Genomic DNA, 12,517 nt, shown 5'->3' on the forward strand with positions numbered 1-12,517 from the left:
GGGCAAAAATAAGTGGTGTATATGTATACAGCTGCTACGCCCAACAACAACAACAACAACAAGTTTGACACTGTCTGAATTCGAAAAAATGCTTGATAATCTTGTTCTCGACGCAACGGGACGAAGTGCAAAGGTGATTGCTGGTAAGTTAAACGCTTGGACCCTTGAGTGGGGTAGCAGAGAATCAAAAGACAGGGGGCGCAGTTTATTAGAAGCTTTTGCGCAGATGGACATAGTTTTGGCTAACGAAGGTGCTGAGAACACCTTTCAGAAAGGGGGGCCGGGTTTAGTTGTAGACCTGACCTTTGTCAGCCCTGCGCTGCTGCGTGGTATGTCCTGGTGCGTCGGCGAACGCTACACCCACAGCGATCACCAGGCGATCTTACTTGAGACATGGATCCAGCCACAGGGCAAAGACCTATCATGCCCGAAACCGAGAAAGATTTCAGGCTGGTCTGCAAAATCTTTAGATGAGCAGGCCTTCGTAGAGGTGTGATTAGATCAACCTCATAAAACAGGCGCCTCTACAGAAGGAGCCGTCCATGTGGGCCAATGCATCGCCAAAGCATGTGACGCGTTCATGCCTAGGAGGTGCTCATTCCCCTGGTGGAATGCTGAACTGGCTGGTTTTCGATCAGCCTGTCACCGAACCAGAAGAGCGGCTCAGAAGGCCGTTGGTAGAGTCGATCAGGGGCAAAAAGAGCGCGGCTATAAGGCAGTCCGACCAGATGGACCGCATTGTGCGGGCATTATTCCCCAGACACCCTGTACGGGTTGATGTAAATAGCGCGGAAAGCGTCGTGGATAGCCCCCTTTTCACAATGGGAGAACTCGAAGAAGCGGTTCTCACTATGAAAAACAGGAAGGCGCCAGGTCCTGATGGCATCCCGGCGGAAGTTTACACACTGGTGTTCCGCCAACGGCCAGAATTGCTGCTCGAAGCGTTCAACGCGTGCTTGAAGGAGGGCATTTTTCCTTGTCGCTGGAAAGTGGCCAGACTCGCGTTGATCAGTAAGGGTAAAGGAGACCCGGAGCTCCCGTCTGCATACCGACCGCTGTGTATGCTTGACACGGCCGGAAAAGTGCTCAAGAAGCTCATCAGGGGTAGACTCGCTGAAGCGATCCGTGCTGCCGGGAACTTATCCGCAAGGCAGTTCGGGTTTAGAACAGGGAAATCTACAGTGGATGCTGTTATGGAGGTTGTAGATGCGTTTAATCGAGCCGGGGCACACAGTCGCCGATCTCGACGGATAGTGCTCCTCATAACGCTTGATGTCAGAAATGCCTTCAATTCCGTAAGATGGACAGATATGCTAGGCACACTAGAGAACTCCTTTCATGTGCCAAGCTATCTCTTGCGGATATTGAGGGATTATCTGAAAGACCGCTCCCTGTTCTATGAGACGCTAGAGGGCCAGAGGAGGATGGAAATCACGTCGGGAGTAGCGTAGGGATCCATGCTAGGGCCGGACCTCTGGAATGCTTCCTACGATAGTCTGCTGAGACTCGATATGCCCGAAGAGTCGCGCCTGGTCGGTTATGCAGACGACGTTGTGGCACTTTTTGCCGGACGCACTGTTGAACAGGCGCAAAGCAGCCTTGGCATATTAATGCGACGGGTAAGCGGATGGATGACTGCTCACGGTTTCAACCTTGAGCTGGAAAAAACCGAAGTAGTCATCCTGACCAGAAGGAGAATCCCGACCCTGCGTCCCATATCGATCGGCGAGTTGACTATAGAGTCAACACCTATGGTTAAATACCTCGGTTTAATACTCAACTCGAAAATGAGCTTCTTCGAGCAAATCAAAGCAGCAGCGGCTAGGGCTGCAGCTGGAGTCGCGGCCTTGAGTCGGCTAATGGCGAATGTCGGGGGCCCTATATCAACTAAGAGACGTCTCCTCAAGGGAGCAACGCCGTCCGGCTGATGCCCTTGACAAGGAGGTGCATCGTAAACGCCTCGCTCAAGTGCAGAGGCGGGGAGCTTTGCGAGTGGCGTCTGCTTATCGCACCGTCTCCGAACCGGCTGTGATGGTGATTGCGGGAGTGATCCTCGTTGCCCTTCTTGGCAAGGAGCGCAAAGCTATCTATCGTCGTAAGGGCGAAAACTTAAGAGAAGTGGTTGCCCGTGAAGAACGTCAACGCACCCTTAGCGAATGGCAACTTTCTTGGCAAAATGAGCCAAGGGGTAAGTGGTTGAACAGAAAGCACGGTGATATTGATTACTTCCTTACCCAACTTCTAAGTGGGCATGGGGGTTTTCAGTCTTACCTGCACAGGGTTGGGAAGGCGCGATCTCCTGATTGTGGGTTCTGCAATAGAGTGGCGGATGACGCTGAACACACCTTTTTCTCTTGCGAGAGGTGGGACGGCCTCCGCTAGCAGCTTTATGCAGACACAGGGGAGATCTCTTCAGACAACATTGTCAGAGAGATGCTGAAGAGCGCTGGCAGCTGGAATCGTATTGCGCATTATGTTCGGGCTCTTCCTACTACGAAGAAGATTGAACTCGACCGGCAGAGGGATCGGACGGTAAGGGGTTCCCTGAACTAACAACTCCCTTCCTCCCCTCCCCTCCCGTTGGTGAAAGGAATTCCCTGACTTGAAGGCTCCCAAAACCGGAAGAGCGGGAGAGCTAGCCCGAAGTAATGTGTCAAACGGTTCCAGGCTAGTTCTCTGATGACAGGGAGATGTTTAGTTGGTAGTCCGCCAGCGTGCTGTTGCGGGAGTCCAACACTCTGTGCGTAAACGCATTCACCTACCCTACTATAAAAAAGACAATACCTTCCATGCCGATATCTGTTTAAATAAAGTTAATAATAGTAAATTACTACAATTTTTTGTAATTGGTTAGAAACCCCCCTTAAGTTCATCCTAGTATCATGAAATTCTACAGTCGTATAGGCTATAATATAGAGCATTATCTCACCAAGTTTGGTAGAAATCGCACTATTACTAACAAAGTTATAATACCTCAAATTTGCTGCTTCTTCGAAAATTGAAGACTACGAATGTCAATATCACCCGAAAGTGGATACTCTCACATAATATATGAATATATTACGTGTTACGTACTAAGAAATACACAAAACCTTTTGTACCTGAAGCGTCCAGCTTCCGGTTTCCCGACTTGTTTCTTGATATTTTGCGATTGTGACACTTTACTGCTAAGTGAGCGAAAAATTTTCTCCCTTTAATTATTTACGATGCCGAGGAGAAGACGACCTGACTTAGGTCGTCGCAGTCAATCAAATGTGCGAAGAGCTACCTCACGTGCTAACACGTGCAGAGAGAGACACATCAAGAAAATAGTCGTATTGCTATGTCAGAATTGGGTTATTTAGTGAGTGATAATGAAGTAGATAGGCTTAGAAGGCAACGAGTTCGTGCACATAAAACACAACAATTGATTGCTGTTGTTGTGTTTGACAACGACATAATGAAATTGATCGAATCCGCAGACCACGATCCTACAGTTGTCATGATGCTGCGTAACATTAATCAACCTCGACTGTGCAATGGAACAAGGCTGGTTGTGAAAAAGCTGATGAATAACGTCATTGAGGCAACAATCATAAAAGGAAAATACAAAGTGAGGATGTCTTGATCCCGCGGATACCGATGATTCCAACGGATTTACCATTCGATTTTAAACGCTTACAATTTCCACTACGTCTGGCCTTTGCGATGACCATAAATAAATCGCAAGGACAGTCGTTAGAAGTTTGTCGAATCAACTTGGAGTTTCCCTGTTTCGCGCATGGACAATTATACGTCACGTGTTCGCGTGTCGGAAAACCGTCTTCTTTGTTTATTTACGCACCACAAAACAAAACAAAAAATATAGTTTATGAGAAAGCTTTAAATTGATTAACAAACTGTATCATAGCACTGTGTGTCTGTCAATATCAAATTTAAACCCAGTATCTCAGGAAAACTCTATTTTGTAATTAAGCAACATGATGTGTCGAAAATAATAATAAAAGTTCATGCTTCATTCACAATATGGTTTTTTATTAAATACGGATTCGTTTTGTTTTAAAATTATTTTATACAAAATTTTAGATTTTTATTTATCGATTGAGGCAGTACAAAGTCTGCCGGGTCAGCTAGTTCTGAATAAAGACGCTCAAAGTGATGTGTGGCTTTACCTAATAAGGTAGAACTACAGATGAAGGTGATTCTCCCGCGCCTAAAAACGGGACAAAATGTACCAACTGGTCCTCCAGGTTGGGGGTTGAGTAGGACTGACAACCCTACACGGAAAACCGATGTTACGAAGCCACGGAAGGAGCCTCGGACAGGATGGATTTTACAATGATGAACCCGACAACGACTACGGATTAACGATTTGCGCATTTTCTCATGGAACGTGCACTCCCTGTACAGGCCCTATACGCTCAGAACATCATGAAACTAGCAGCGGCAAATTCCTCCCGTATCAACATCTACGGGTATAGGCCAGGGGACAGATCGGGAGAGCGTGCCGGCCATTCCAAATCGCCTCTAATTGAGATAAGGCGCTCTGGAAAGTGTTCCCTCAAAACAGCCATCGATGCTCTTGTAGTGTGTGCTGTTGCACCGTCTTGTTGGAACCAAGTGTCCTCCAAATCCAAATTTTCTAGCCGTGGGAAAAAAAAATTCTGTAGCATGTTTACATACCGATCCGAATTCACTGTCACTGTAACCTCATTTTCCTCAAAAAAACAGGGAATAATAATTCCAGCTGAGGAAATTGCACTCCACACTGTGACTTTCGGTGAATTCAAAGGCTTTTGATGCAATTCTCGAGGGTTGGTGTCAGCCCAGTAGCGCATGTTTTGTTTGTTAACCGACCCACGCAAATGAAAATGGGCTTCATCGCTAAAAAAACAATAGCACCCTCGGGAACGACATCAAGAAGAAGCTCATATGCGTTCATCCGAGAATTTAAGTCACGTTCTGAAAGTTCCTGCACTATCGCCATCTTATAGGGATGAAAATGAAGATCATCACGAAGAATTCTTCTCACAGAACGATCGGATAGTCCAAGGGCAGATGCGTGTTTGCGCGCAGAACGCCGTGGCGATCGCAACATTGACGCTTTCACTGCTTCAATGTTCTCAGGTGATTTAATGGGCCGAGGGACTTCAGTTCTTCCTTTTGTCGCACTTGCAGTTTGTCTGAATGTGATCCATGTAACAATTAATTTGCGGTCTGGGACGGGAGCCAACGGGGCTAAATTAAAGCGATTCCGAAATGCACGCTGTGTTGCAATAACCGAACATCCGCTTGAAAAGTAAACCTCAACGGCAAAGTCACGCTCCTCACTATTCCAACGCATGATGGCGACTGAACCGTGTCGGGACAAAACTTTACAGTATCCCCTCTTGAACGAGACCACTAGCGCTCCGCTATGACATCAACTAACTGAGTGGCGCGCATTTTAAAAAAGGAAGTTATGCTGCCGAACCCTGTATGTCTTTTCTGGAAACTTATCCACTGATGTGGAGCCTTTCAGATCGGCAGTATGGGTTCCGTAAAGCCAGATCAACCATTGATGCCATTAAATACTGGCTTGGCCGAAGATGCAATTCACGGGAAGGGTAGTACCAGCAAATATTGCGTGTTAGTAGCCCTGGATGTGAAAAATGCATTCAATTCGGCCAATTGGAATCTAATACGGAAGTCCCTAGCGAAGGTTGGTATTCCCGCCTATCTCGCTGCTATCGTCGATAGTTATTTAACTGAAAGGAGGCTCTGATATGACACCGATGACGGACCCCAGGAGTACGTTGTTTCCGCGGGTGTCCTGCAGGGCTCCGTATTGGGCCCACTACTGTGGAACATCATGTACAACGATTTACTTAATCTTCCCCTTCCGGAGGAAGCCTACGCTGACGACATAGCGCTGGATGTTGTCGCAAAGCATCTCGAGGATGCTGATACTCAAGCGAGGCAATCGGTGCTGTTAAAAGTTGGCTAAAGAGCTCTGGTCTGACACTTGCGGAGGAAAAAACAAAAGCGGTCCCCATCACTAAGCGCCGGAAGAGAAATTACGCCTGTTTGGAATCGGGAATCATATCATCACTTCCAAGCCGACCATCAAATACTTGGGGGTGGTGATAGACAGGAAGGTTAGCTATAAGCAACATGTGCGGTATGTTTGCGACAAATCATCAACTGCAACCAAGGCCCTGGCAAGGATGATGCCGAACGTGGGAGGGCCACGGCATAACTCTAGGTTGCTTATAGCCAGGGTGGTGACTTCGATCATGCTCTATGCAACCCCAGTTTGGAGGGAGGCCTTGCGCATGTCAGGGAACGCTACCAAACTGAGTTCAGTCTACAGGACGACAGCCCTGAAGGTATGCTCTGCCTTCAGGACTGTCTCAGATGATGGAGCATTCGTCGATTGACATCTTGACAGATGAGATGGCGAACATATACAATGCGAAGCCAACCTCTTCCTCATCGCGAACGAAGAAGACTGAGAGGGAGAGATCCATAAATAGATGGCAAGAACGGTGGCAACGCTTGGGAAAGGGTCGGCGGACTCACAGGCTCATTCCTGCCATCAAGGAGTGGTTGGAGGGACGACACGGTGAGATTAATTATAATCTCACCCAGTTCCCCACGGGGCATGGAGGATATATTCGTTTTGAGAATGATGGGGTCCTAAGTCCGCATCAACTTAATGCAGGACCGGACCAAATGGGGAGCAACTTACTCCCTCTTTCCTGGTCCACGGACCCCTCGCTTAGGGCTTGCACCCAAACTTTTAAAAAAAAAAAAAGTCAAGCGACGACGGCTTTACGGTTTCTTACCAGGGCAGAGGCAAATCGTCAGACGCTGCCTCACCTCTGCCTTGGGAGCAGCGTGACCGTAGCGGCTCGCAGATGTTGAATGCTCCCTTATATAACTCGTAGAACACGACATGCCTACGAATTATATTGAGCGCAAATCCGCCTTATTGACCAGAGCTTGACCAGAGCCCTAAGCGAGGGGTCCGTGGGCCAGGAAAGAGGGAGTAAGTTGCTCCCCATTTGGTCCGGTCCTGCATTAAGTTGATGCGGACTTAGGACCCCATCATTCTCAAAACGGATATTTCAGCTCTGGCCAAGCTCTGGTCAATAAGGCGGATTTGCGCTCAATATAATTCGTAGGCATGTCGAGATTATCATCGGTTGAAAGTGCAACTCTTAATGACTTTTTGTCTGTTTGTCACATGCATTTTTCTCGGAGATTGTTGTAGCGATTCACACAAAATTTAGTGGAAAGGTGGGAACTGTGAATGCTCTCGCATACAGTGAGTTACATAATTCTACATTGACTTTAAGGGGGTACCCATACATGTTCATTCATTCCGGGGTTAGTGAAAATCTCTTCAGCAATCGTTAAGGTCCTGAGACAAGCCAAAAGTGTAGAGCGATTAAAAATTCTTCTCATCACCGTCAGTTTCCAGAGAAGAAAATTGTTTATACATTTTCTACGAAAATTTGGAAAATCTCTTAGGTTGAAGTTATAATGGTTTACTCAGCTACCTCAGGCACCTAATGCGTAGCATTATTAATATTCTATGAGCTGAGTCAATACTTTTGTAGCCAGATTTAATGAATATATTTTCTGCGCCACATATTCCTTGTTTTTATCTTTATTTTCTTTATATTTCAGGCTTGCTATGTGATATATCGTGATTAGTTAGAACTTGCCAGTTCCAATACCTGCTGAAAGCAGAACTTTCGAGTATTGCCTGCAATTCGTTTCGGTAAACCTTTGATCAACTCATGCTTGTATGCTTGTATGCTTGTCCATGTATTGCACCGGTGCTATAACAGTGCGCCCAGAAATGAGATGCTCCAACGTTTCTAATGCTCACCGCCCGCTTTTTCATCATGAGCTTTTTATAAGCACCCTGTGTATTGGAGCTTAAAATTATATTCAGTCTTTCTGCATGTCGCAAAAGATGACTAAAAGGGATAGAAATCTGTGGGCTAGCAACCTACAAATTTCGAAAATATGTTAACGACGTCTCAGATAGCGGCTGACTTTAGGCGAAAGGCGTCTGGCTACGGGAAATGGACTATTATTGATTTTTGGTATGTGTGCCGTTTCTTCCCCAGAATGCTCGCTTTCTCCAACGCGTGCTAGACTTCCAGCGAGATAAGTGTAAGTGTAAGTGAAGTAAGATAGTGCGACTCTGGAGAGCACTCCTTAACCTCTTGCGACAATGCAAAGCCAAGTGGTGGCAAACGCGAATTCGATTTCGGAATGCTACTGCCGGCTACCGGAAGGCGCATTCTCTTGACTTGGAAGCAGGTTTCTGACAGGATTCTGACTGCAAGATTTCGGTCCTATTTAAGGAACATCACAATTGCATGGTGCTATGTATAGTGGAGAAGGATGCTTTCTATGAGCAATTACATGCAGTTCAGGAGAGGCTTCGATGGTCTCGACGCTTACAGATGGTTGCTCATCCACGAAGAAGAGCAATTGAAAATGTGGAATGAACGGAAGGACACCCATCTTGAGTGCGACAATTGGAGGAGCATCCGCGTGCCCCCTGTCGTCGCAAAGACAATAGCTTAAATAATCCTGGAATGCATCAAGGAACCCCTCAAAAGCTTGATCGATAGAGACCAAACTGGTTTCTGCTGAGAATCCTCTTGCATTGATCACATCAACGCCCTACGTTTATTTTTATGTCTGACGTACTCTACGCATCTCCTCTTGATATTAGTGACATTACTCATGTTGCTTTGTCCGGAGGGCGTGGAGGGGCTCAATGGACCATGACATTTTCCTCCAAACGCCTCGACTTCGCTGATGATAACTGTTTGCTCTCTTAGTCATGAATTTTGGCCAAATGGCTTTGTATTTGGTAACAGAGGGAAATAGAGTCGGATTGGAGAGTCGGGAGATTCTAAGTCTGACCTGTCATCGTACTCTCTCTGTCTGCATTAATAAACAGAGCATCGAAGGCGTTGGGCAATTTGTATATCTAGGAAGCGTGGTTTCTGCGGACGGTGGCACCGAACTGGATGTCGCGTGATGCATTAGCAGTGCTAGATCCGCCTTCGCTGCTTTTGGGGCACATGGAAAATTATCTCACTATTACTCAAAAGTTCCAAGTCATCGTGACCACTTGTCTGCGACGTTTCATCGGGGTACGCTGGCCTAATATTATTTCGAAAAGAACTCGGTCGGAACACAGGCCAGTTACCCGTTGCTGATGCGATCAGAAGGCAAAAGTGGCAACGAATAGGTCACACATTAAGAATGGGCGACGATTCAATTCTTAGTCCACTCATCCAAGATGGCCAACGATGAGGTTGCCCCAAGAGCACTTGGCGCGGAACAGTAAAGGAGCAAGCCGGGCGTCTGGGGAAGTCCTGGAAGGAATTGAAATGCATTTCAGTGGACCGTGTACGATGGCGAGAAGGTGTAGTTGACGGGCTGTGTTCCACCAAGGGGTGAAAGGCAACCATAATTTTTCAAGCCCGGGTTGTGACCATACCATCCTGAATGGCACACACAAATCCCTCTGCCTCAGAAACGAACTCGACAGAACACAGCCATCTGCTCGGGAAATGGAGTTTGACAAACTGCTACCAGAGGTTATGTTCCGACCTCTATTCATCGATTCGCCCTGGTCTGACTTCCAGATGATTGTAAAATGGATCCTTCAAGCTAAGTTGAGTCAGCACACAATCTGCCTTACAAACAGCCGCATGCAAGGGATTCAATATTCTGAATGCATACGCCAGTGAAGGGATGGCAAATATATTCAGTGCGCTTTTTTTATTCTTTCCCAAGAGATGGGATTTCAGCACCATGCCCACACGTCGCAGGAATTCGGACAGCAGAGTATTCTTTAGATCACCAACTCGAGCATGGGTTCCTTACAGAATTCCTAGGTATTTGTAAAAATTTGTTTCGGACATGGCTTAAGTGTGTAGGTCAGCATTGAAATGTCCGGCATGCGGCTCGTGATGATCTTTGTTAGTGGCTTGAATTCGACACTTGCCTATTCCAAATTCTATCCAAATATTACGTGGTGGTCATCAGTATCACCATATAGGATCTAAGTATATCAAGTGTGCCAGCACTTAACATGTAGGCTATATTTGATTTGAACACCATGTTCTCTAGCATCGTCTAGAAGCTATAAAAGGAGGTTCAGTGCCCCATGGAAAATGCCTCTCTGTATGCGGAAAAGCTTTAAAGTCAGCCTAGCAATGCGTTATTGCGTCACGAGGTTTCAGACGAATTTTCCATGCTGGATCTCCTTGATTAATCAAACCAATAACGTGAAAGGGAGTCGTATGACCATGCAGTCTGACAGCGGAACTGCTCCACAATACGCAAGTGGTTGTAGTAGCGACAGATCAGGACACAGTCGAGATGTCATTTTATCACTGATTTTGAGTTGCTGGAGATGCATAGAGCCTGGAAGTAGCGGCTCTATGCAAAGAATCGATATCTGAAAATTCTATTCACGCTCTTTGGAATTCGTTCTAAACCTCAGCGTAACTTTAATGGGACTGTGGAGAAGAGCGTTTCGGCGAGTACTGAAAATTTTGCTTGCAGTGCGGCGTGGTGTTATTGATGTCGCTGCTTCTGCTTCCATTGACTTGCTTCCTGATGCTGGTTGAGATTGTGCTGCTGCAAATAATGGAGCGGTACCCTGCCACCCTACTTACGTGTGCATATTGCGGCTCGACGAATCTTTGGTGCAATAGAGGACGGTAAAATATTGTACTTGCCCCGCCTTTGTTCTTAAGGTTTTAAGTGAAGTAAGTCTGTCCGTCTGTAATACGCGATTTACTCGGAAACGACTCAGCCGATTTTCACGGAATTTGGTGAGAACATGTGATCTGTGTGTTCCTTTACATGCGAGTGGCATAATTTTGTGTTGAGTTTGAAAGTGAGGTGTACATGTTTTCTCTAGAGAATATGGTCATGTGGGGTATTAAAATGAAGGTTTCGATTAGAACTTTTTGAGACTGCTTCCGGTATTCCGAATTGGTTTAACTAGCCGGTAGTCAATTTCATAGGTCTCAGCAAGTTGCTCTCCAGCACACACACAATGGTCGCCAGAGACAATTCACGCGTTTATCATGCATTGTCTTCGACTTCCATTCATCGATACGCTCTTGGTCTGACTTTAGCTCACTCAGAGAATTGAAAGATCCGATCCTACAAATTAAGTGGAGTCAATCTACAACCTATTTTGCCCAACGTCAATCACGCGACTGCCATCGATATCACGAGGCAGGTTCATCCGTTCTACTGCAGAGTTTGGGTGATCTTTCAGAATTTGGATATAGGAGTCCACTGTTTGACGTTTCTCATATCGGTCTTCGTCCACGGTTATATGCTAGTGAAGGGATGGCGAATATATTCAGTGCGCTTATTTTATTCTTCTTCGAGAAATGCCCAGTTTCACAAGTCGTAGGTCATAGATGTGGAGGTCACCGTACCGTACGCCATGACAACAGGAATTCTACCACTGCGTTGATCACGGGAGAAACAGCGATTTCACTACTGTTTACCGCAACATGAAAGAGCTTGCAGGTGGTTCTAAGTCTTTGATATCCCTGTGCCGGTCATTTGTGGTGGGCTTCTCAACCACTATCCAATCGTATAACATTCAGTAAAATTTGACCTATTGTGGATGATATGGCAAGCCACCGTAACATGCCGAGGTGGATTGTTGCTCTAAACAAGGGGCCAGTAATCTTTGCCATTAACGCCCGTAAACGAAATGTAGCTGCTATTCTTGACAGTCTCCCTGCATAACTCTTCATTGCAGACTCTGTAGCCTTTGCTAAGTTGTTATTTTCTTTAATTCGTTAATCCTGGGGATCTAAGGATTTCCCTATGAATAGAAGAAAACGATGATTGTTAAGATTTCGAAATCAGGCACTGTCTTGAGTGCGATAACTAGAGGAATATTTACGTACTTCCTACTGTCGCGAGGATAATAGTTAAAGTAATCTTTGGTCATATCAAAGAACACTTCGAAAGCTTGATCGACAGAGAGCAGTCTGATGTATTGACTGGGTCCGTCGTCCTTCCCCGGGTAAGTATTCTCTGGAACATAGTTATGGAATCGGCTCTCCAGCTGAAATCAGATCAGTGGAATATGCGGGATGAGAAAGAACCTTGCATTCAAATTCACCTAACTTTCATTGCAATTGATGGTAGATTCCTCTTGTTCTTCTTGTAAATAGGGTGTAGTTATTCCTAATTTTTTTCATGCCGGTATCAAGCTGAATACTCATGCGCCGACTACGTTAACAACCATCGACTTGAAACAGCTGGTGGAATTTAGAACACTGCCCCAATTGCTCTTCATTGATGGGAAGAAGTCTTGTCAGGTCAACTAGGTATGCATTTAGAATACTGTTTGGATAAGGCAGGACCGCAGATTGGAAATCCAGACGGGAAAAATATGCGAAAAAATCGGGCTTGGGGTGAAAATTACATGTGTCTGGGGTAAGAATTATGCCGGGCCAATATCCATAAAAGGTAG

Source organism: Hermetia illucens, chromosome 1 (genome assembly GCF_905115235.1).
Source record: "Hermetia illucens chromosome 1, iHerIll2.2.curated.20191125, whole genome shotgun sequence".
NCBI lineage: Eukaryota > Metazoa > Arthropoda > Insecta > Diptera > Stratiomyidae > Hermetia > Hermetia illucens.